Below are 22,736 nucleotides of genomic sequence, written 5' to 3' on the forward strand. Positions count from 1 at the left end.
CGGGTGTAACAATAATAGTGTGTTTTTTCCTCAAAGTTTGGAACACCCTGTGGAATATTTTAGCGTATATAAAATATTTAAATTTAAACTCAACTGTAACCTTAGGCTTTCTTAACATTTTGCTTTTTGATTCATTCGCTTATGTTGGATAATAAAAAGTTAGGTACTTTACCAACTAGCAATGTTATTCATCAATACAGGGTGTTTCTAAATAAGTGCGACAAACTTTAAGGGGTAATTCTGCTTGAAAAATAATGACCATTTGCTTTATAAACATATGTCCGCAAATGCTTTGTTTCCGAGGTACGGGATGTTGAATTTTTTCTTACAAACTGACGATTTATTTATTGCTCTAAATCTGGTTGAGATATGCAAATGAAATTTGGTAGGTGTTAAGAGGTAGTTATTGCGCATTTTTTGACATACAACTAAGAATTTTACATTTACCATTGGCGTGCATACGGGTATAAACATTGTAGGTACATCCCGTATGCATGCCAATTGTGAATATAAAATTCTTAATTGTATGTCAAAAATACGCAATAACTACCTCTTAAAACCTACCAAATTGTAATTGCATATCTCAACCGGTTTTAGAGTAATAAATAAATCGTCAGTTTGTAAGAAAAAATTCAACATCCCGTATCTCGGAAAAAACAAAGCATTTGTGGACATATATGTTTATAAAGCAAATGGTCATTATTTTTTCATACAGAATTACCCCTTAAAGTTTGTCGCACTTATATTTAGAAACACCCTGTATTGATGAATAACATGGCTAGCTGTTAAAGTACCTAACTTTTTTATTATCCCACATAAGCGAATTAGTCAAAAAGCAAAATGTTAACATCGTCTAAGGCTACAGTTAACTTTTAATTTTAATATTTTATATACGCTAGAATATTCCACAGGGTGTTCCAAACTTTGAGGAAAAAACACACTACAGTCGAACCCGCTTATTAGAGTACCGGTTATAGGAATATCCCGGTTTAAGGAATAGAAATTTGAGGTCCCGAAACGTTTCTATTTACTCCTTAATAAATTTATCCTTTTATAGGAATACATTTTAATTAATTAATATCGCTTAATCGAATATTATTCAAGTGGACGAACAACTTTTTATTCATATTTTCCAAAAAAATTAAAATTATGTCGGGGTTATTATATTTTTCAGATAATAAATACTTTATTACGCACCAGTTGGATTCTTTTACGAAATACAACAGGCCATAGACTACCTACTTTAACTTGTCTCACAAAACTTGTAAAAATTTCTATTGCGACCTACCTCGTTGCAGTTATAAATTTTATTGGTTAATGGTTTATTAACTTCGACAATACAATGGCAGACAAGAATAGAAATGTTCTCTTTTATTAATAACCGCCCTGTCCATTCATAAATCCGACATGAGTTTGAATATTTTAACAATCCGTTTTTTGCCTGCTAATGTGCCAATTCATCAAAACACAGAATTCGAAAAAATAAAAGACGAATATTTTTAAGAGTTGTTTCGTTTGACGATAATTTATCGGTTTTCAAAGGTACTGAAGATTTAGAACAAAACAGTGAAATCACCCAACTCAATATTAAAGCGAAAGATGAGGCAAAAGATGAAGATTTTTTCGATTTTGTGGATATTCCATCCAATTTGGCAAGTCTTAACCGTTTGTAATATTATAAGAAGATTTCTGGAGGGCCAATTCAATGTAATTTTTTCTAATTTGTATAATTTAAAGATTTTTCAAAAAAAAATGAGAAGAAATTTTGTCGTATGCATTTTAAATAAGATAATATATACATGTTTACATATTGCACATGCACATATCTCATGCTTATTAATGGATTTATGCACAGAAAATGTAATTTGGTTTTTAAATAAAATAAGTTACACTGCTGTATCATTGACATAAAACGACCTAAAACCATATAAATATAATGTAAATGTAGGTACATACATAGTATGTACTATTATTGTGTAGGTCTATTTAGTAGGTACCCTTATTTCTACCAGCCATCAATGATCGGGTATTAGAATATCCCGGTTATAGGAATATTTTTGCTTGGCACGAAGGCTATTCCAATAAGCGGGTGCGACTGTATCATTGTTACACCTGGTATACAATGACACTTACCTGTTTAGCAATAATATTATTACATCGATATTCTTGAAGAATAAAGCTATAAATTACTAAAAAAATCACGTAAATCGGACAACAGGTTTAGGAAATACGAGACATCAAAAATGTCCCATTTTTAAGCTGGTGCGTTAATTTTGATGCTTAGTGTATTTGATAAAAAGTTGTAACTTCAGAGAATTGTAATTAAAGTCATGTTTTTCATCCTAATTTTATTTGGATGTTGATGCATGGCACTGCATAATATTCACAAGATTTTCATATGATGGTACGGAATTACCGAGGGCCAGATGCAAGCATGATGAGATATGTAGCCGATTATGCTACTTTGATTTCACTACCTTCATTTGGGAAAATACAGACTCACACAAGTACGTTGATCCAAACAATGCTATGAGCTTCAGAGCTATTTGCCTCAAAGATGGATATTTGTTATACGGTATGAAAGACCAAAATTTCTTATCAGCCGCTCTGGACTTAATTTGTATATAAGTATCCGAAATTATTTTCAGTGCCTCATTTTGGACGGAAATGATCTCCATATTGAAAGTAATTAATATTTCAGTGGCAATTTTTCCACGTCTTCACAAGAAAATGGATTAGACATGAATGTTACAATATCTGTCAGTTTGTTAAAATCAGCCAAGCGTCTTTCAAACTCCCCATGAATGAAAGTTTCGTGTCGAATGAAAGGTTGTAACCCAAAGATGGTATTAAGGATGAGAGATTTGACCTCACTCCGGTTTCAGAGTTGCAACCAAAAGTACTGTTAAGAATAATTATGCAGTTATATATTTTTATCCTGAAGAACTTCCCTTAGCTTATCATGGCCTACACTGTCAAACGCTTTGTCAAAATCTCTAAAACAAGTATGTTTTCTTATTTAAATCCAGCTCTCGTATATAATTACATTCAAAACGAAGAAGACCTCTTCATTCAAACGAAGAATGCCTCTTTCAGTATCAGTTCATTTCTGAAAATGAAAACACATGTTTTTTCATCTTTCATTTCTATTTTAATTTAGTGTGTCATTACATGTAGAGTTTGGTGAATGGACTGTACTATTATTGTGGTGTGGCTTGTGCCTGGTGCTAGGGCACAGTGAGTTCTTTCAAATCATGTTTTGATTGATTGAAACAGTGCCGGCGTTTCCGTTTATATCTGCTATGCTATAATGCACATGCACATTTTATCATCGAACAGAGTTGGCTTTAGTAGCACACGTACCTACTTTAGTAAACTCTTAAACAATTAAAAAATATTAGTACGTTCTTTAAAGGTAAAATATTTCAAAACCTCTAAATTTTAAAAAACCGTTTGGATTGTCATGAAATTTGGCATTGGCATACACATAGCTAACAAGTCAAAGACAAAAAGTGATATTGTGCCGATGTGTGCTTTTGCCCTAGGGGTGAGTTTCACCCCCTTTTGGGGGTAAAAAATATATGTTCGAAATAAGGCCCGAAATGGATAAAACGACTAATTCTAAGCAACTTTTGTTCTTAACAATTTCTTCACCAAGTTAATACTTTTCGAGTTATTTGCGAGTGATGTTAATTTTTCTACAAAATAACCACGTTTTCAGATGGTTTTTCGCAAATAAATCAAAAAGTAAGTATTTGGTCGAAAAAAAACTTGTGATCAAAAGTATAGCACGTAAAAAAGTGAAAAACATGGTGTATACAGGGTGAGGCAGATAACTGGCCTATTAGAAATATCTCGAGAACTAAAGGCAACAGAATCATGAAAATTGGAATAAAGGGGTTTTGAAGGATGATCTATTAAATGAAAATATTTTCATCTCTTTGCAACTTCCGGTTATACCGGAAGTTGCTTATAACTTCGTTTTTTTAAATGGGACACCCTGTACATTTTTACATTTTTGGATTCTCTTCAATGTCTTCTTTCTTAAAATATGAGGTTTTGTAATATTATACAGGGTATTTTAAAAGATAATTACGTTTTTTTTATTAATTTCGTAGCAAAATTAACACCCTGTAGAATTGTAGTAGTTTGACATCTAAAACTCTACTTACGTTCAAATGATTTTTAATATACTCTACTATTGTTAAGAATCATTAGTATAGCTAAATTTTTAATTTTAGTATACAGGGTTGGTCGAAACTCGGAATGAATATTTTCTGAGTTTTCTTAAATGGAACACCCTGTATTTTAGTATTGTAATGAAATGATATTTTATGGTACTTTTTTATTTCTTAAGCATTCCCTATACCTAACTGCTTTAATTTGTGCTTAATTGTAAATCGCACCAACAATCTTAACTACGTAGGTATTTCGATAGCTAAACCATTATTGGTAATTTTAAGGACCAGTCTGGATTAATATGTATTTATTTCTGAAAAATTATTTGGGATTGAGTATTTTCACGGCCAACTTAATAAAATTTTACGTATTTTTTGTTGCAATTAATGTTTAGCTTGAATCACCAATAACTCACAAATTAAAGCAGTTAGGTATAGGGAATGCTTAAGAAATAAAAAGTACTATAAAATATCATTTCACTACAATACAAAAATACAGGGTGTTCCATTTAAGAAAACTCAGAAAATACTCATTCCGAATTTCGACCAACCCTGTACACTAAAATTAAAAATTTAGACATACTAATGATTCTTAACAATAGTAGAGTATATTAAAAATCATTTGAACTTAAGTAGAGTTTTAGATCTCAAACTACTACAATTCTACAGGGTGTGAATGTTGCTACGAACTTAATAAAAAATCGTAATTATCTTTTAAAATACCCTGTATAATATTACAAAACCTTATATTTTAAGAAAGAAGACATCGAAGAGAATCCAAAAATGTAAAAATATACAGGGTGTCCCATTTAAAAAACCAAGGTTATAAGCAACTTTCGGTATAACCGGAAGTTGCAAAGAGATGAAAATATTTTCATTTAATAGATCATCCTTCAAAACCCCTTTATTCCAATTTTCATGATTCTGTTGCCTTTAGTTCTCGAGATATTTCTAATAGGCCAGTTATCTGCCTCACCCTATATATTGGGTCACTATACCTAGTAGAAGCAGAGTTATAGCTTATGAAAAATAGGTTCATATTCGTCAAATTCCAAATCGAATATTTTAACGTGCCATAACCACAAAACGAAGCACTTTTTTGGGGAAAACTCATTTTAATTTTTTAGTGTTTAAGTGTTTAAAAAATGCTTATTTTAGTTAAAAAAAAATTTTAGCATCAAAAGTAAACAAGTTACGCTCAAAATAAAGTTGGTCCCTTTTTTTGGTAAGAAATCGGGAAAATCATATGATCAATACATACTCGCGTATGTATTGATCATATGATCTGTAAGTTTTATTGGTTCAAAGTCCTTATTTTTGAAAGTGCTGCAGTTAAAAGGGCTTGAACGAGTCGCTTATCACGAGTATATGCAAATTTAGAAACATCGAATCTTAACCAATTTTTGTCTTACAGAAAAACAAAAAATACAAAATATTCAGAAAGGTAAAGCCTACTTTTTATTGTTGTAAGATTTTTGGTATCTCTTTAACAATTTTAAAGATATTTTGAAAAAAAGCATTTTTTTCAAAATTAAAATTTTTAAAAATTTTACATTAAAACCAAATTTTTTCAAAAATAAGCACTTTGAATCGACGAAACTTACAGATCATTATAAACACAACATAAGTAAAGTAACGTGTGAAGCGGTAACGATTAATTTTATTTAAGTTGCTAATTGGGGGTGACCTCCCTGATTTTTTTTGCCAAATCAAAAGGGACCAACTTCATTTTAAGCGTAACTTGCTTACATTTGACGCTAGAATTTTTTTTTATATAAAAACAGAAATAAAGCTTTCTTTAAACTTTTTAAAAAAGTTGTAATGTGTTTTCCCCAAGAATGCTTCATTATTTGGATATTTCACATTGAATTATTCTATTTAGAATTTTTCGAATATGAACCTATTTTTTATTAGCTATAACTCTGCTTTGGCTAGGTATAGAGACCTAATATATACAATGTTTTTTTCACTTTTTTATAGGCTATACTTTTGCTAGGAATATTTTTTCGACAAAATGCTTACGTTTTGAGTTATTTGCGAAAAACCGTCTAAAAACGTGGTTGTTTTGTTGAAAAATGAACATATTCACTTGCAACTAACTCGAAAAGTATTGATTTGGTGAAAAAACTCTATAGAACAAAAGTTGCTTAAAATTAGTCAATTTATCCATTTCGGGACTTATCTTGGACATATATTTTTTCATCCCCGAGATGGGGCGAAACTCACCCCCAGGGCAAAAGCACACATCGGCACCATATAACTTTTTTCTTTGACATGTTAGCTATGCGTATGCCAAATATCATGTCAATCCAAGCAGTTCGTTAAAATTTACAGCAAAAAACCGTGAAAGAATGTACTATATACAAATAACTAAAAATAATAATTTTATTATGAATATGTATTCAGAAAAGCTGTAAACATTATTATAGTAATCATCATCATTGGCTCTATAACCCATGGTGGGTCTTGGCCTGTTCTAGAATCAGCTTCCATTCCTTCCTATCATTCGCCTTAGTTTTCCAATTTCGTACTCTTAACACACGTGAGTTGTGTTGTACCTGGTCCTTAAGTGTGGTCTGGGCCTGCCTCTTCTACTCACTCCATCCGGTCTTTGGTTACAAATGTGTTTCGACAGCTCCATCTCGTTCATTCTCTCTAAGTAGCCTAGCCACCCCAGCATGTTTATTTTGATGCACCTACCAATATTAGGTTCACTATTAAGGCGGTAAAGCTCAAAATTATAACGTCTACGCCATAATCCGTTATCCTGCACGCCTCTATGAATATGTCGAGGATTTTACGTTCAAAACAGCCTAAACGTTCTTCATCACTTTTTGTGATCGTCCACGTTTCTGACGCGTAAGTGCGGACAGTCTTGATTAGAGTTATATATATATATATATACATATATATATATATATATATATATATATATATATATATATATATATATATATATGAAACTTAAAGCTAAAATCAATATCAACAAAAGAATTAATATTAAAATTAAACTCACCAGGCTTCCGGGTTGAACCGCGTCGTTGGTTTCTAGGCCGAGCTTTCGACGTCCTCTCTGACGTCATCTTCAGGGCTTCCGGGGTCTCAGTCTCCTGAGGCTCCAGACACTACACTCACTACTCACTACTTCACTACTTACTGCAATACTGTTGTTGCTGACGCTGGGGCGGTCATTTATACCGTGGACTGGTGTGACTGACGTGGCTGTCGATGACGTGGCGGAGTGGGAATTAGCGCGAAGACAATTTGGAGAGGCGCGAAGATTTTTGACGGCGGGAATTGTATTTGTAGATGGAGCGGACGATGTTTTCTTTAGGAGGGGTCTCCAAGTCGAAGGTAAACGGATGCCGTCATCTCTTTTATTGAGACAATTTGGCCGTTTTTCGATTTCTATGGCTTCTCGGCCATAATCGAAAAACGGCCAAATTGTCTCAATAAAAGAGATGACGGCATCCGTTTACCTTCGACTTGGAGACCCCTCCTAAAGAAAACATCGTCCGCTCCATCTACAAATACAATTCGCGCCGTCAAAAATCTTCGCGCCTCTCCAAATCGTCTTCGCGCTAATTCCCACTCCGCCACGTCATCGACAGCCACGTCAGTCACACCAGTCCACGGTATAAATGACCGCCCCAGCGTCAGCAACAACAGTATTGCAGTGAGTAGTGAAGTAGTGAGTAGTGAGTGTAGTGTCTGGAGCCTCAGGAGACTGAGACCCCGGAAGCCCTGAAGATGACGTCAGAGAGGACGTCGAAAGCTCGGCCTAGAAACCAACGACGCGGTTCAACCCGGAAGCCTGGTGAGTTTAATTTTAATATTAATTCTTTTGTTGATATTGATTTTAGCTTTAAGTTTCATTGTATTAACCGCGGAAACCTTTCCGAACATATATATATATATATATATATATATATATATATATATATATATATAATAAGCGAGTCTTCTACAGGTGTCGCCGCTTCTCGCATCCTAATATCCAGCGATTTCTGTCGAAGCAATCTTCAGTTTTTAAGTCTCTGGCGGTCATTGCATCTTCGACATCTTCTCTCCAGGATCGTCTTGGTCTACCTCGTTTTCTTCTTGTGGGTGGAGTCCATTTTTCTATTTTTTTCGGCCATCTATTTTCAGGCATTCTCTGAAGGTGTCCATACCAGTTAAGTCTTTTGGCTTCGATTGTGTCTATTATATCTAGATCGATTTTCATTTGTCTACTAATATCTTCGTTTCTCACCCTATCAAGTCTAGTGAGTCGGCAACATCGTCTCCAATAGTTCATTTCCATCGCCTTGATTTTTGACTTGTTTTTTGGTTGATTTCCCAGAGTTCAGCGCCGTACAACCCAATACTTTCTATTATTGTTTTATACATTCTTCTTTTATTTTCTTTTGTTATTTTATTACTCCACAATAGTCCGTGTAGCTGTCTGGTGGCTGATCTTGCTTGGCCAATCCTGGAATGTATTTCGTCGTTACTCCCTGCTTTTGAAGATATTTGGACTCCTAAGTATTTGAAGACTTCTGTTGGATTTATAGTTCCCATTTCAATTTGTAGACGTTCCGGTGTTTCTCCTACAACTAAGTACTCGGTTTTTTGTATATTAATTGTAAGGCCCCACTTAGTGTACTTCTCTTCCAGTTTTCTGAGCATATAGTCTATATCACTCTCGTCTTCAGCTAGAATGGCTTGGTCGTCAGCGAAGTGTATTGTGTACAATCTATCGTCATCGATTGGGATGCCCATATTGCAGAACTTTCTTCTCCACAGTGAGAGTGCCTCATTTAAATATATTTTAAAGAGTGTAGGTGCTATGCAGCAGCCTTGCTTTAGGCCCTTACTAATAGGAATTTCTCTCGTTAATTTGTTTCCAGTTTTAATGTTTACCGTCATATTTTTGTAAAGCTGTTGTACTGCTTGTATATTTTTTTTGCTTATTCCTTGTTTTTCCATTGCTATCCAGAGCATTGAAAGTGGTACACTATCGTATGCCTTTGTCAGATCAATAAAAACTATATGGGTGGAAAGGTTGTGGGCTAATCTTTTCTCAATAACTTGCTTTATAGAAAATATGCTGTCCATACAGGATCTGCCTGCACGAAAGCCATTTTGTTCTTCTACATCTGTCATCTCTTTTTCAATTTTATTAGATTAGAGTTATGTATATCAATATTTTCGTTCTTTTTGTGACTATGTTTTATGTTAAAGTTGCTTTAATTCACATTACGCTCTATTTGCTAGATATGTACGTCTTTTAATTCTTGGAGAGATAATATTGAAGCCAGTGACCTTACTTATGGTCTTCTCCAAAAAAATTGATCGTGTATACATTTATATACAAGACAATTGTGTATAGAAAACAATTCGAAGCTGCTACACAAACTAATGGATGAGCAAATGCACAGAAGTAAACAGATCTCATAATTAGCACTGAGAGGTAGACCTGTCGGAATTATTATCAGTAGTAATTGCACAAGAGCTCTAAAATTATCAAATTTTTCCCGAGTGACACTTTTGACAGTTTTAATTTCACGACCCAAAGGGGAGTGAAATTATGTCAAAGTGTCACGAGGGCAAAAATTCGATAATAATTTTAGAGATCGAGTGCAATTTGTTGCGATTATTTCATGAATAAAACTGTTCAAAACCAAAATTTTATTGTAATTTATTTATGTAAGTACAAATTAGTACAATTAAACACACAGCTGTTATAAATATTTGACGGTTGAAAGTCATCACTTTTATAATTTTTAAAACATTAGGTTTCTTCTAGCAAATAGTCAAACTAGTCAAAAACCGTCAGCAAACAGTCGGTCAGTGAGAAAACATAATACAGTCACCAGTGCTATCCCCTTTACTCGCGCTGGACCACTATTCGCTGATGATTTCAAACAGTTTGAGACTGATGCTAGAACAAACCTATTAATTGTCATTAATGTCACTGAATGTATTTTTTTGTAGCAACGAAGGGCATCTGACGTAATATACTTGACGACGGGATATTATCAAAAATTATCAGTTTAATTTTTATTTCTGTAGCTTTCTATTGGTCAGAATCTCCTATGAATGAAATAATCCAAAATATTCCTCACACAAAAGCGCTATTTACCGGCTCTAGAACTCAGATATGACAGCCAATATTTCAAGTATACGCTATGAGCTCGTAGATAGAGGGGATATTTAAAAATTCGCGAGTGCCAGTAGTGACAAGTCTGTAAGCTTTTACTGGAAATTTGACATAATGACAAACTGATTAATTTAAGACATTGAAATTAAAAACATTAATAGGAAATAATATTAGTTAGTCAAAGCTGTGTGTATATTTTTACCTTAAATATACTTACGTTTTAAATACTGAATTTAAGTTTCTTTAATATTTCTTAATATGTAATTATAAATTAATCTAAGCGCCATCTACACGATAATTGTGAAAGTATCCGAAGTAAGAAATTAATATTTCATTAATAGAACGTTAAAATGATTAGCAAAATCTTTAAAAAAATCGATTACAATTTAATTACTTTTTTTCGTTGTAAATATTAAGCGATAACAATTAAATAATAAATTTAAATATTACCGGTGAAAGTTGCATTAGTAATCCGCTAGGAGCGACACCAGCGAAGCTCAGAGCGTATACGCTGTGAGTTCGTACGTAGGGGGGATATTTAAGAATTCGCGAGCACCAGTAGTGACAAGTCTGTAAACGTTTACTGGAAATTTGACATAAATGTGATCTTCTTCTTCTTTTTATATAGACATTACTCTGTCTGTTTTTCAATGTGCCTCCAGTAAGCTGTCATTCCATCTTTTTCGTGGTTTTCCCACTGATCGTCTTCCTATTGGGGAACCGTCTCTCGCCGTCCTTACTACTCTATTTGTTGTCATTCGGCATATGTGGTCGTTCCATTCTACTCTTCTGCTTTTCACCCAGATATTAATGTTGTCCACCTTGCATCTCCTTCGTATATCTGCACTTCTAGCTCTATCCCACATCGTCTTACCATCGATTTTTCGCAATGTTTTCATCTCTGCTGTTTCTAGCATTATTTTTGTCCTTTCTGTATCAGGTCGTGTTTCTGCCGCGTATGTCATTATTGGTCTGATGACTGTTTTGTAAATTCTGGCTTTCACTTCTTTTCCGATATTTTTATTTCTCCATATTGTTTCATTCAGGCAACCTGCGGCTCTGTTTGCTTTATTCACCTGATCTTCCACTTCTGTTTCGAGCTTTCCGTAGCTGCATAGTGTGATGCCTAGATATTTAAACTCCATGACTTGTTCTATTATTTGACCCTCCAGCTCTAATTTACACCTTATTTGATCTGCTGTTATAACCATGCATTTAGTCTTTTTTGGGGAAATTAACATGTTAAATTTTGTAGCGGTTATATTAAATTCGTGCAGCATACGTTGTAAATCATCTTCACTTTGAGAGATTAGTATTGCGTCGTCTGCATAGCAGATTATTTTAAGTTGTTTTTCTCCCATTTGGTATCCTTTTTTTTGTTCTTACTTTTTTTATTATTTCGTCCATGATCAGGTTGAACAACAGAGGACTCAGGGAATCTCCCTGTCTTATCCCATTGCCAGCTTCAATTGGGTCAGTTAGTTCATCATCTACTTTTAATTTTATTGTGTTGTTCTGGCAGATATTTTCGATCGTTTTAATTATTCCTAGAGGAATTCCTATTCAACATAAATGTCAAAGTGATTAATTTAAAATTAAAAATAAAAACATTAATTATAAAAAATATTAGTTGGTCAAAGCTGTGGTATATATTTTTACCTTAAATATACTTACGTTTTAAATACTGAATTTAAGTTTTTTTAATGTTCCGTAATATGTAATTATAAATTAATCTATTAATCTTAGCGTCATCTACACGATAATTGTGAAAGTATCCGAAGTAAGAAATTAATATTTCATCAATATAGAACGTCAAAATGATTAGCAAAATCTTAAAAAAATCGATTACAATTTAATTACTTTTTTGCGTTGTAAATATTAAGCGATAACAATTACCGGTGAAAGTTGCATTACTAATCCGCTAGGAGCGACACCAGCGAAGCTCAGAGCGTATACGCGAGTCAACTGAAAGTGCGTACCCAAGGCTCCAACGAATCTATGCAAGAATACGGAGCGGATATTAGAACAGATCAGTGCCGGTTTAACCTAACTTCGGGCCCTGGGCGCTGAATATTTAGGGGCCCCCTTAGTTGCTATTCGTTGTCAGATTTTTTTACAAGAAAACACATTCATGTATTTATACCCGTAAAATCCATACACAATTTTTAGCAAACAAGAAGAATAGCAAACGTAAAAAATATTCCAAAAAATACATTTAAAAATGTATAAAAAAAACAGAAAGTTACACAAAACAACACATGACAAACAAAAAAATATATTCTAAAAAATACATGACAAAAATTAGATCACTTTTTTGCTTGACTAGGCATTAGCAATCTGTCAGATAATACTATCACAATTCAGTTGCTCCAGGTCTTCATTTTCTATAATACAATACTGATATGCGTCTAGATTTTCTTGACCCAAATTTGGTGTTAAATATATACTTATTCTTTTTAAAGCCGAAAAAGACCGCTCGCCTGATGCATGAAAAGTTGGTATCGTGAAATAAACTTGCAGTAAAGGTAAAATATTGGGAAATGTTGCTTTTACAATCTTTAAATCCTGGATGACACCAAATTTTATAAATGTTTATTCTATTCAACTTTTGGCATAATGTTATAGAGTGGGTAATGTTATTATGCAAGTTATCTTTGGTTTCATCAACATATTTTTTATATTTCACATACAGAGTATTAATTGACGTCTTAACTGCTTCTTTATTCTTTATCTAGCGTAGAAAATCATCTAACAGCTGATGTAACATCTTTGTAGCATATATCCTCGTCTTCGCAAAAAAAATATTTTTGGCTTCTAGTTCAATTTCGCTTGACATATTTCTTACTTCTCCAACAAATCTCAAAATAGATGTCATTATTTCTACTCCAATTGACACGTTTAAGTTAACAGTTTCTTCACGTCCACGTATTGCTTTTGCATTAACTCGTTCCAAAGTTTTTGTCCAAATCAGTGTCAATAGAGCTGTCTCAAAGATTTTATTCTGCAGTGTCTTGGCTTCATTTTTAATTGCTAATTTTTCGTCTCTGTTATTGCTTAACTGGAAAAAATAGGTTTGATAAATCCCTAGTTTTTAACTAAAGCATTTACAGCGTCAAAAGTTTCTACAAGCTTTGATTTCATTACTTCCAAGAATTCATTGCAAATTTGGTGAGATAGATAGCTAACTGAACCTTTTCATTTATTCGCATTCCGTTGTAAATGCTCAGCTAAGTAGTAGTCAAATTTAGCCTAGTATACATACAAGACAACTTAAGTAATTTCCTTTATGATGATTCAACGGAAAGCTAGTCCTTGAGAAGCAAGTCATTTAGTAGTAACAACAACTCTTCTTAGGACGTTATCCAATAGTCAGCTTCGCATTTTACTTGCTCTTTCAAGGCAGCGTCTATAACTCCAATCAATGATGATCTTGTTATTAATGTACCCATAGAGTTCAGACGAAATTTACTTTCTTCGTGAGATTTGAGCAAAATATTCAAATGTTTCCAGTGGGTCCATCCAAACTCAGTCAAACTATTTTTTCAAATGAAAATAGTTTGCACTGAACAGGAAGAAATCATGAGAATGACATCGGCCCCTCGAGAAGACCGTGCAAGGAGAGGAACTGCCGATTCTGCGAGCGCCAAGAAGAACGAGGGGGAAGGGCCATATTCGACAGTTGAAAACCATAGACGATGGAATTAATGAAGAAGTTTTAACCAAGGAAAACCTCCAGGCCGTAGAAAAAAGATCCAGATGTAAAGGTAGTCCGTGAATAGGAGAAGGATCCAAAATTAAAGATAGTCCGTGAGTAGAAGAAAGATCCAGATCTAAAGATAGTCCGTGGTGACTGAACAAAGGAGCTAAGACAGAGTGACAGGAGATTGTCAAATATAGGCCAGCAGTAAAGGGTAAGGAATACATCACGGGAACTAATGATGGTTTTGCAGTGAATTAGGAAGACCAGAATGACACCGCTTCATCCTCAGTTCGACGGCGGCATAGTAGAAATACATAACCGGACCATCAACAACTACCTGTATCTGTTTATACATGAAAACCAGAGAAACTGGGAAAAACTGGTGCCTTTGTTTCTGCTAGTCTGCCGAAGGTCTCAACATGAATCAACTTGTTACACTCCATCAATGCTATTGACTGGTCTGGAGATAAAGCTTCCCATCGACCGCCTACCTTTCAATCCACCATACGGAGAGGCGGACTAAGAGACACTCCACGAATATGTCAGTGGCCTAAAAGATCGAGTGGTTAAGATCCATGATTTCGCCAGGAATAAGCTGCAGTTGACCAGAGATCGGATGAAAGTTATATAAGATAAACGGGCTTGTATATAAGGTGCATCTGACGCCACGGAGTAAACCAAAGATCGTCCACTAGACCAGGGCGTATCTGTAAAACTATTAGTACATTTGGATGTTGAGAGGCGACTCATATTTTTTGCAGAAATTGCTTTAAAAAAATAACTCATATAATAATACTTGAGTTATCCTCCCACTCAAAAAGGCCCGGAACATTGTTTAAATAATCAAAATGTCAAAAAATGAAGGAAAAATTCGATTTTTTTCTTGGTTTTTTGATTATAACTGTAAAAGTATTCATTTTCGAGAAAAGTTGCACCGACATAAAAGTTGCGTAATAAAATTTCCTACAATATAGGATTAACTGAAAATTTTAAAAATTGTCACCCTTGTTGCAATATAGCAATAATTTCAAAAAACCATAAAAAAACAATTATTCGCATTTTACGTTTTTCAACCATTTATGCTACACTTAGGACCTTCATATTTCACCCAGAAAAACTTTATGATATGATAAAATAATACTGTAAATTTCATTAAGATCGGTTTAATATATTTTGCAAAATAAACTTTGCAATCTAGCTTTCGCAAAAAAAATTCGTTTTTTCAAAATTTTGCAACACTGAAAATAAAGCAGATGATTTTTTTTACATATAAAAGAATACTGTACCTTTCCTTTGCAATTTGCAAAATTAAAATAGGTTAACTACCACGGCGTCAGGAATTTTTTTAAATAAACATTAATTTTTGGTGCTACGCGCAGGACAGCGGATACGTTCGCTCTTATTGGGCATTCCAATGACCTTTGATAATGATTGATAAATTTTAATTTTTTTTTTAGTACATTTCGAAATAAATAAATACATTTGTTTATTGCAAAATAAAAACACATACTCTGTCCTTTGAAATAACACTTTTTTTAGCAAAAACTTTCTTTGTTCATATATTTTAATTAAGAAAATAAAAGTGTATTATTTTTAAACATATGCAATTGTTTAAACAATTTTTCACAAACAATAATCAAATTAGTTTGATTTTTGTGGAACTAAAATATGAACATACAGCAAAATATAGAGTAAGAAAATAATATATTAGATAAAGATTGGAAGAAATTTTGGTGGAAATCAACTTATGTGAATCGAACACCGCTGTCCTGCGCGTAGCACCAAAAATTAATGTTTATTTAAAAAAATTCCTGACACCGTGGTAGTTAACCGATTTTAATTTTGCAAATTGCAAATGAAAGGTACAGTATTCTTCTGTTTGTAAAAAAAAATTAACTTGCTATCTGCTTTATTTTCAGTCCTGCAACATTTTGAAAAAATGAATTTTTTTTGCGAAAGCTGGATTGCAAAATTTATTTTGCAAAATCTGTTGAACCGATCTTAAATAAATTTACAGTATTATTTTATATCATAAAATTTTTCTGGGTGAAATATGAAGGTCCTAAGTTTAGCAGAAATGGTTGAAAAACGTAAAATGCGAATAGATTTTTTATGTTTTTTTCGCAATTATTGCTATTTTGCAACAAGGGTAACAATTTTAAAAAATTTTAACCAATCTTATAATGTAGGAAATTTAATTACCCAACTTTTATTTTAGTGCAACATTTCTCGGAAGTGAGTTATTTTAAAGTTATAATCAAAAACCAAGAAAAAATCGAATTTTTCCTTCATGTTTTGACATTTTGATTATTTAAACAATGTTGCGGACGTTTTTGAGTGGGAGGATAACTCAATTATTATTACATGGGTTAATTCCAAGCAATTTCTGCAAAAAAATTAATGTCACCTCTCAACGTCTATCTCAAAACAGATCCGCCCTGGACTACACTCGGAAAGACTCTTTCCTTAGAAAGGATATAATCCACCGACCTGGTCCATATAGGTCCTGTTCGTGGTGAAAAATTAAAAAAAGGGGGCGATGTTTTGTAATTTAGTGAGTTGTCTTTATTTAAAATAAAAGTACTTAAACCACGTTTGTTTCAATTATTCTCTGAATCCACAGCAAAACTTACCAGTATATTATATTCCAAACCAAAATTCGATGCAAAATAGATCAATAATAGATTATGATTTTAAGAAAATTAATCTTTCAAAAAAATTTTCATAATTGTCGTAATAAGTATTTTTTGCATTAATGAACGTTTGTTTTTGTTTCAGATGGTCTAAAACTAAATTACCTCACTGCCGATATTCTTGCCTAAAAATGACCACCATGCTGGAGCTGGAAAGTTGGATAATTTATCAATACGTCGCAACAGAATGTAGTAATTGTCTATGTAAGTATTATATATGGCTATCGCTGAGAGTAGTTTCATGGCGTGTTATCTTTGAACTCTGGCTATTAAGTTAAAGACCGTTTTAACGACACTCATTGGCAGTGTCTCTGATCCCGACCAGTGACGCCGGCCAACGCGAATCAACATCTTCCGTTCAAAAACAAAAAAAAAACGTTAATGAACAGAATGTTTTATTGTGAGTTTCCTTTCAATGTAGAACAAAAAACTTAAACAGAGGCGTACCCCTTTATGGTCGTTTTTGAATTTACCCTTTGGCGTTTCACACTTCCTTCTAGCAATTAACGCACTACATAATACTCGCTTTTCCACAATTACTTTTACATACCACCAACGTATTTTATTGCGTCAACTCACCAGATAAGTTGGATACCTTAGGACTGCTGATCGCCATTCTTCCCGGAATCTCGGTCATTCCAATCGGTATCTACTGGACTTGTGTCCCTCATTTCTTTGTCTATCACATATATATCTAACTTATCCTGGGTCGTACTCGTCTCCACTCCTCCCTGTCTTTAACTCAATAACTTTTTTTGGGTATTCTTGGATTTTCCATTCTTGGTACATGACAACATGACCGAACCATGTAGTTTTTTCCATTATCACATCTTCACTAAACATCAAAATTAACGCACCACCTTAAAAATGGGACATTTTTTATGTCTCGTATTTCCTAAACCTGTTGTCCCATTTTAGAGATTTTTTTAGTATATTATAGCTTTATTCTTCAACAATGTCGGTTTAATAATATTATTGTTAAACAGGTAAGTGTCATTATATACCGGATGTAACAATCATACTGTTTTTTTTTTCCTTAAAGTTTGAAACACCCTGTGAAAAATGCTAGCGAATATTAAATATTAAAATTTAAACTTAACTGTAGCCTTAGGCTTTCTTAACATTCTACTTAAAAAGTTAGGTACTTTAACAACTAGCCATGTTATTCATCAATACAGGGTGTTTCTAAATAAGTGCGACAAAATTTAAGGGATAATTTTGCATGCAAAAATAATGACCGTTTGCTTTATAAACATAATATGCCCACAAATGCTTCGTTTCGAGATACGGGATGTTGAATTTTTTCTTACAAACTGACGATTTATTTATGGCTCCAAAACCGGTTGAGATATGCAAATGAAATTTGGTAGGTTTTAAGAGGTAGTTATTGCGCATTTTTGACATACAATGAAGAATTTTATATTCACCATTGGCGTGCATACGGGATGTATCTAAAATGTTTATACCCGTATGCACACCAATGGTGAATATAAAATTCTTAATTGTATGTCAAAAAAAACGCCCAATAACTACCTCAAAATCTACCAAACCTCATTTGCATATCTCGACCAGTTTTAGAGCAATAAATAAATCGTCAGTTTGTAAGAAAAAATTCAACATCCCGTATCTCGGAAACAAAGCATTTGCGGGCATATGTTTATAAAGCAAACGGTCATTATTTTTTCATGCAGAATTACCCCTTAAAGTTTGTCGCACTTATTTAGAAACATGTATTGATGAATAACATTGCTAGTTGTTAAAGTACCTACCCAACTTTTTTAATATCCAACATAAGCGAATAAATCAAAAAGAAAAATGTTAAGAAAGCCTAAGGCTACAGTAGGGTTTTAATTTTAATATTTTATATACGCTAGAATATTCCACAGGGTGTTCCAAACTTTGAGGAAAAAACACAGTATCATTTTTACACCCGGTATACAATGAAACTTACCTCTTTAGCAATAATATTATTACACCGATATTCTTGAAGAATTAAGCTATAATATACTAAAAAAATTACTCAAATCGGACAACAGGTTTAGGAAATACAAGATATCAAAAATGTCCCATTTTTAAGGTGGTGCGTTAATTTTGATGCTTAGTATCTAGAATTTTCCTCTGGAGGGGCTTGGGAACCGAAATTTTTTTGTATTGTTTGTGAAAGACAAGTTACATTTTCCTACTTCCTTCCCCCTCGGAGGGGAGATTAACCCCTAAGACCCCCTGCGTGCACCACTGCAGACAACACGTGGGAGATTCAAATAGAAAAATTATTACTGAAAATACTTAGATAAGTACAACAAATCTAACTTAACCTAAATAGCATGAAACCCGAGGACGAATAAACTTGAGAATCTCAGTAAACTTACTCCACCCACGAAGTGTAATGTTAAACTCCACTTACCTTATATCGTTTGATCTAATCGTTACGTTGGAGGTGTAAATTTAGAACCAAAACCCTCTAGTGGCTTTTTTCACCTTAGGCAATACCGGGGTGAAATCGAATTTTGCCTTATCGTTACTTCCGCTCCAGACAGGGGAAACTCACGATAAAATTACCTTCCGCTATACATCTACTTAATAGAAAACTGGCCTAAAAGTCATTTTCCAGAGCACTTATCGGCACTATCGAGGTTTTACTGCTAGGAGACGGCTAAAATGTATTTCTCATCAAGCTTTTAACCTGATTTATATTTATTTTTACTACCGATACGGTTTTATTTTTATTTTTTAACCATCAATATTGAGTTTTATGCTTTATTTACGTTTTTCTTTTTTTGTGGAGTCAATGTAGATCGAAAACATGCTGTACAATTAAGGCATGTACATATATGAAATTATTGATGGATTCGACCGTTACTTGATGGAAGTTCATTTTATCTAAAAATAAACCCCTGAAAACGTTTGTTTTCTATACTTTCACAAAATTTATTATAACTATGTGACTACAGCTGTTTCGGCCGAGTTCCTATCTCAAGTGATTTAGTTTACTATGGGTTTGCCTTTTTAAAGTCTTTAACTGAAGAGGTTGACGAGTGGGGAACTGTTTGTCTCGAGTTGGTCATTCAGAATTATATCTGTATTTTTTAATTTATTAATTTCCATAGATTCTAATAAAGATAGCTTAAGGCCTTTATTTTGAATATGTAGAATTTGAAACTCTTCATTAAAAGAATGATTATGATCTAGAAGGTGAAGTGCGTATGTAGAAGGGTCTGTTTTTCTATTGTTGAAAGCCCTTTTATGTTCTGCTATCCGTTTGTCAAAGGTTCTGCCAGTTTGACCGATGTAAGTTTTCGGACAGTCACCACAGGTTAGTTTGTAGACACCACTCTGTAGTTGTTTTCTCTTTCGGCTCTTATTGTTTTTAATATATTTGCTTAAGTTGTTAGTTCTGAAAGCTGGTGTTATTCCTTTCTTTTTTATGTATCTGGCTATTTTTGTTGTTATTTTGTCAGTATCTGTGATAGAGCAGAAGGTACTGGGTTCTTTCTGTGGTGGTGGATAGACTAATTTCAGGGCTTTCTTATGGAGTTTTTGGTTTAAAATTTTATTAATTGTTTGTTCGTTATAGCCATTGTTTACTGCTATTTGTTTAATGAAATTCAGTTCTATTTCGAAGTTATTTTTTGACATGGGAATTTCTGTCAGTCTATGTATCATAGTATCATGCTATGGTCAGCCTACCAAGATAGCAAGATAACAACAAAAATAGCCAGATACATAAAAAAGAAAGGAACAACACCAGCTTTCAGAACTAAGAACAACTTAAGCAAATATATTAAAAACAATAAGAGCCGAAAGAAAAAACAACTACAGAGTGGTGTCTACAAACTAACTTGTAGTGACTGTCCGAAAACTTACATTGGTCAAACTGGCAAAACCTTTGACAAACGGATAGCAGAACACGAAAGGGCTTTCAGCAATAGAAAAACAGGCACTTCTACATACGCACTTTACCTTCTAGATCCTAATCATTATTTTAATGAAGAGTTTCAAATTCTGCATATTCAAAATAAAGGCCTTAAGCTACCTTTATTAGAATCTATGGAAATTAATAAATTAAAAAATACAGATATAATTCTGAATGACCAACTCGAGACAAACAGCTCCCCACTCCTCAACCTCTTCAGTTACAGATTTTAAAAAGGCAAACCTATAGTAAACTAAATCACTTGAGAAAGGCACTGCCGAAACAGCTGTAGTCACATAGTTATAATAAATTTTGTGGAAGTATAGAAAAGGTAGATTAGAGAGGGATTATGATATACAGACAATATTATAAGTTTATAAAAAATCTTACTTAAGTCACTGTTTCATCAGTCGCGCATAGATCAACATCACATATGACGGTTTCACACGCGGTTGCTTTTCGTACGAGGTTTAATTGTTTTTGGCGGATTAGTGGTTTGTCTATATCGGATTAGGGTTTTATACTATTGCACAGAGAGAAAAAGCGTTTATACAGCGATAATTGACCCCAGGGAATGGTTCTCGATAATAGTTGAACCCAGAGAAAGGTTCTCGTACTGAGAGAGAACACAGTACCCTAATACAGTCGCAACACATCACTGTGTTGCCTTAGAAAGCTAACACAAGAGAGGTTTTTATAATTTTATCCTTCAGCAGCTAACAGAAGAGAGCTAGAAACTTTTGCTTTCAAGCTGAGAGAGCAGTGAAGATAAATGTCCACAGCGGCGGTTGACAATCAAGAGAGAGAATGTTCGTTTGCAGTTCACAAAATGTCTCAGTAAATTGTCTATATTGGGTAGGGATGAAGCTGGTTAATACTAACTGTTGAGTCAAGGTTGGCTTAAGAATTATTTAAAACTCAGGATTGTAGTTATTAGGGGTTTAATACAGTAAAAAATATTATTTTTTAATATTATAAGATTATTTTTTGCATGTGAAAAACTGAACACAAGCATTGTTTCGGAAAAAAATTATAACTATCTGATAGTTTTCTAAAACCTTTTTTTAGTTAATAAATATATTAAAGTAAAAGTTCTACTCATAAAAATTTAGCCACTAATTGTTTATTAATTGTTTAAACAATGAAATATATTTTTTTAAATTTCGGTGAATTTATCATGTTACTTTGATCTAAAATTTTTCTATTTTGCTTTTTATTATGCTGAATACGAATCTGACATTACAATTTGAAAATTCAAAATAGCGGATCCAAAATGGCGGATTTTTGTCTTAAGAAACTGAAAAATTCTAAAATCCTAATTTTTTACAAAATGTATTCTATTTATTTTTGAGAGGTTGTTTAATCTGAATTAAATATTGAAAATTTAAATTTTAAAATGGCGGATCCAAGATGGCGGATTTTTGAAATGAAAAAGTATAATTCAATAAAAAAATATAGAACTTTATTCTTAAAAGAAAAGATACAAATAATTTTTACAATAATATTAAAAATTAAAATATATTAGAAAAAACAAGTTTCTTCAAAATCTATGTCAATCTATGTCATCAGCATCACCTCCAACTAAGGTAACATATTCACATTCTTCAATGAAAACTGGACAGTTCAAACAGTCTTGCCCAGAACAATGAAAGCAAGCAATAGTGCAGAATAATCCAGCTTTTTTGCATTTCTGCATCAGTTTAGGTTTTGCAGCATTTTTTAAATTAAATTTTTTAAATTCATTAAAATCCTTATCAACTATTGTAGCACCAAGAAAACAAAGTAGTATGCAAGAAAACATGTAGCTCTAGCTTGAAAATATGTTTCACAGTGTTGATTTGACTTAAAAAATGTTCTTTCCAAACGTAATTTGTGTCAGTTTGAGAGTTGTGTAGGTAAAATTGTATTAGTAACATATTTTTAAATAATTAAAAAACTCATGTAAGTTCCACTTGCTGCTCACGCACACTGTAGTTATGGACATAATTTTGTTTTCTTCGTAATATAACTATAAAATGGATTTAATGTTCTTCTTTTATTTCCAATTTCTAAAAGTTAATTTAATCAATTCATTAAAAAGTTATGTTAAATTTAGTAATTCGCGCGTTAT

General features: G+C 33.1%; 1 protein-coding gene across 2 annotated transcripts in view; it reads left to right on the forward strand.

The window, feature by feature from the left end:
- The window catches only part of LOC114327606 (tumor necrosis factor alpha-induced protein 8-like protein), a 151,765-nt gene that overhangs the window by 85,033 nt on the left and 43,996 nt on the right, over nt 1-22,736 (forward strand). For both annotated transcript variants that reach the window (XM_028276279.2, XM_028276278.2), the window contains exon 2: nt 16,799-16,917. The gene's annotated coding sequence lies outside the window, so the exon portion shown is untranslated. The remainder of the gene's footprint in view (nt 1-16,798; nt 16,918-22,736) is intronic.

Source organism: Diabrotica virgifera, chromosome 1, assembly GCF_917563875.1.
Source record: "Diabrotica virgifera virgifera chromosome 1, PGI_DIABVI_V3a".
Taxonomy (NCBI): Eukaryota; Metazoa; Arthropoda; class Insecta; order Coleoptera; family Chrysomelidae; genus Diabrotica; species Diabrotica virgifera.